Source organism: Lepisosteus platostomus, chromosome 25 (assembly GCF_059453375.1).
Source record: "Lepisosteus platostomus isolate fLepPlt1 chromosome 25, fLepPlt1.hap1, whole genome shotgun sequence".
NCBI lineage: Eukaryota > Metazoa > Chordata > Actinopteri > Semionotiformes > Lepisosteidae > Lepisosteus > Lepisosteus platostomus.
In genome coordinates, this window is record NC_142635.1 from 16,995,805 (window position 1) to 16,999,850 (window position 4,046).

Here is a 4,046-nt window from a genome sequence, read left to right on the forward strand (position 1 = left end):
CCGGCTCTCCGGTCCGAACCCTTCGCCCGTGTCCCGTCCTGTCTGTGTCCGCGTCCAGGGCAGGACATGTCGTGAGAGGGGAGGAGTGCTGGGAGAGGTTGAAATAAACGCAGGCGCCGGCCGACCGAGCTGCTCGTGGCTTCGGTACAGAATAGTGACTCAGGCTGATCCTCGCAGAAGCCAAAACTTCAGTCCCGTCTCCAGGAGAGAGCGAGTGGGCGGGCGGGCGGGCGCTTCTCAGAGACGACCTTCTTCGTCCTCCTTGGCCTGGAGTTGGAAACACTAAGGGAGCGGAAACAAGACTTCGTGCTTTTCTCGGCCAGTTGTCGCCGCCGCCGGAGGATTTCTTTCAGGAACAGAGACCAGTATTTTACAGCCCATTTTCTCTCGCTTTCTTCTGGATGAGTCACCCTTCTCCGAGATGTGTGCCCCCAAGAGACGCTCATTTTTTTGGCACAATGTAAACTTTGTAAATACTTTTGTTCCTATTTTTTTAACAAGTTGAAAAGGCTGGACTGGTGTAGTAGTATGGCTGAAGGGTTACACCTGTGAGGTGGGGAACACACGTCAGTGCTGGGGAAATCATGCTTTGAAGTGGATTCTGGCCCTTTCACCGTTGTGGTAGTGATATTTTTTCTGAACCTGGCTGGGGTCTGCATAAGCTTTTTGAGGGCACTTATTTGTCTGTGACGATCATTTGGCTGCGCAGCATGTTTCTTGTTCTCGTGCTGCTCTGCCTCCACGCTGCCGCTGTCCTGACGCAGCAGCTGCGCCACAGTATTGTTGAGATGGGGTAACAGAGGCGTGGTCCTCGCCCCCCTCTTGCAGATCCAGCACTGGTTTGTGTTTCTGTCCTTCACACAGCTGAGGAGACGCACCGCTGTCTTCTGTCCAGCCTTTGCTTGGAATGCTGATTTACGAGGCACCCGTTTTGAATTCCCTGCTTCTTGTTTTTAAGCGTAAACCAGATTACTTAGACCTGCTCAAGCGTTCTGGAGAGTCTTTAGTGTCCTCTATGCTGCAGTGCGGCTTATTTTTGCTAATCGGTGAAGATGCAGGTGTTTGGGGTGGGGATTTTTTTTAGTGACCCATCTGTGGCACATGTGACCCAGATGATTAAAAAATGAATTTGCAGGAATTAATTGTCAATCCCCTCCTACACACAACACGCAAACACCCACCTTCAGCCAGGTGTGCAGGTGTTAATATATTGGTGCCCTTCGCACAAAGAAGAGATTTGCGATGACCATAGCAGGAAGAATGTCCTTGGTGCCTCGTGAATGAGCAGGGGCTTTTTTTTTCTGTTTACAAAAGATGCTGCACAGAAAAAACAAAAAAACTTGCAGCTCCAGCTGCGTTAAAGTACAGACTTGAGTAATGGGGTCAGGCAATAACCAGACTGACTGCACTGCTGTCTCTGATCTCTGACCAGCCTGCGAGAGACAGGTGTGGGGGGGTGGGTGGGTGGGCGGGCAGGTGAAGGCAGGGAAGTGGAATCAGGAAAAGGGGGTGGGAGGGGAGGGTTTGGGGTTGAATTTTTGGGATGTTGGGGTGGGGCTGGGGTTTGTGAAAGGCTGTTAACCAAAATCATTGGTTTGGAAGTCTTTCCCGAGCTGTGCTTCTGGAAGGGATCGCTTTAATTGTAGGAGGGTGGTGGTGGTTGGCGTCTCCAGCTGACCCCTCGGGAAGCACAGCTCTTGGGTGGGGGTGGGGGGGGGCAGGTACGGCAAGTATCTGCTGGGAGCAGCCGGCTCTCGGCTCGGCTCCTTGGTGACCGCCGAGGTCAAGAAGCCGAGCCAACAGGGCAGGCGTGTCGGGGAGCCTCTGTCAACAACGAGGGGTAGATGCTCTTTTTTTTTTTTTGCTCAGGAATGATGCGGAGGTTTCAGTGTGTTGGTGGGGAAAGTTCCCAGGAGCAGTAGAAATGAAAAGCGTGTGCTTTCCGAGAGATAAGGACCTCGGAGGAGAGCTCAGGCTTCCTGCCCGAGCCTGCCCCTTCCTCGCACTCGCCTGGCCTTGGCAGCCTTCCTGAGCCGGACCTCGGCCCCTCGTGTCCTGACCTGGGGTGCGCGTGTGAGCGCGGATCTCTCCAGCTGGCTGGGAGGCGAGGGGCTGAAGCCAGCAGGCAAGATTTGGCAGCTGCCTGTTAATTTTCTTTTTAATTTTCTTTTTTGACCATCTAGTTATGGGAGTAAAGTCTGCAGCCCGTCTTTCTTCCAGGTAAAGTTTCAATCGCATAGAGGATCCCTTTCTTTTGCCGAGCGAAGAACTGTTTTGGATTCCTGCTTAACCCAGGACGAGGCTGCAGCCTTCACCCTAAATTCTAGGAGCAGTTTACTTTAAATAGAAGAATGAGATGGGGAGCATCTATCCCTTTGTTTATCCCTGAAGTTCAATTATTTGCTGGTCGTAGGGCATCGTTTAACATCTCGTTCTTCCAAAAGCTTAAAGGGGAGGGATTGCTGCCTCAATGCATCTGTACTGCAAGAGTCTGATCTGAAGTTCACTCACCGGCACATCAGTGTCCTCAATGGGGCCGGCTCTGAGCTCTCTACCCCACAGCTCGGGCAGGGAAGCGAGTCAGCATTAGCATTTGTACACGTCACATGAGGGCAGGGTTTCTGACTTGTTTGGGGGAACTGGAGGCTTTGTGGTACAGATGCATTGATTTTCTTATTTTGGGGTTTTAAGTTGGGGAATGGGGTTGAGTGGGTGGGGGAGAATCAGGACTTGAATTGGCGTTTATCCTAATACATGCTCTTCCACTCTGAACTCGTAAGGGCTGGGGGCTGGGAAATCACCTTCCTTAATAAAAGCACCTTTAAGGTTTGACAAAGCAATTGGCTAATAAGCTGTTACCCCTGGGTGAGTAGTCTTTAAAAAAAAAAAAACAGCTGTGAAATTTTCAAGTGATTGGTTTTAGTTTTAATTCTTGTTTTTCAAATTCAAAAGACAATTTGGAAAGAAAAACCGTGTTGACCACTTTTTTTTTTAGTTAAATTTGGCCCTTTTTGGAATTGGCAATACTTTACAGTGAAGCTGGATTTTTTTAAAAGGGTTGGTAACTTGAAATGGTTGAGATCTGAAGTGACTGGAATGTTTTTGTTAAGAAATAAAGCTCACTGGAATTCTATGACTTGTGGCTGTTCTCATTGAGCTAAAGGGGCTTGCTCAGAAGTGGGTAGAGGGGAGGCCAGGGTGGTATGGAGACTGGTTTCAGTGGATTGCTGATCGAGTAACAATGTCCAAGATGTCCAGTAGGTGGCATGGTGGTGCCTTGGCTTCTTTTTTTTGTAGTCTCCTGCCGGACTCGACCTTAACGTGTGGCATCAATGCTAGATGACGCACCCCACAAGATAGGCTCAGCTGATGGCTTCAGCGAGGCTTGTGCAGGCTTGACGCGACGCCAGGCACACAGCGTCTTCAACACTTGCTCCTCTGTGCTGCTGACGAAACAAGGGGAGCGGTCGGCTCTTGTCTGATGGCGAAACAGTCTTCGGCTGCACTGCCGTGGCCGGAGGCAGTGGGATTTCCTGGATTTGCTGGTGGGGTGCTTGTCCAGGCGAAGCCAGTGGCTTGCTGCCCCTTTGGGGGGGGGGGGTGGGTGTGGGTATACCGGCACTTCGAGTTGACTTCACCAGACAAGGTTAAGGCCCACGCTGAAAAGCTTGTCGGTTCATCCTTTTCTTTTACAACTGTTGGGGGGGGAGTTTTCCATCCTTGAGCGTCCCTGCAGCCGTGTTCATTTGGTTTGCGATGGGTTGGCGGGAGTCCCGCGCTCGGAGGAGCTCTGGACCTGTGAGTCCGCTACCAGCTCAAACAAAGAGGTATACAGAAGGGAGAGGAAGGTGTCTTTCCAAACTATCAACGTGCGAACGTCTAGTGCTAAAAATGAAGCAGTGGTCAAGGGAACGTGACCTGGCCGGGGACAGTCGCGGGTGGGGGGGCCTGATGATTGAAGAGGTTTGGTTTATTCAGCCTGATTCGGTGTAGCACTCATGCAGATTTAGGAGAGGGCATGGCTGAGCTCCACGCCAGCTGACGCC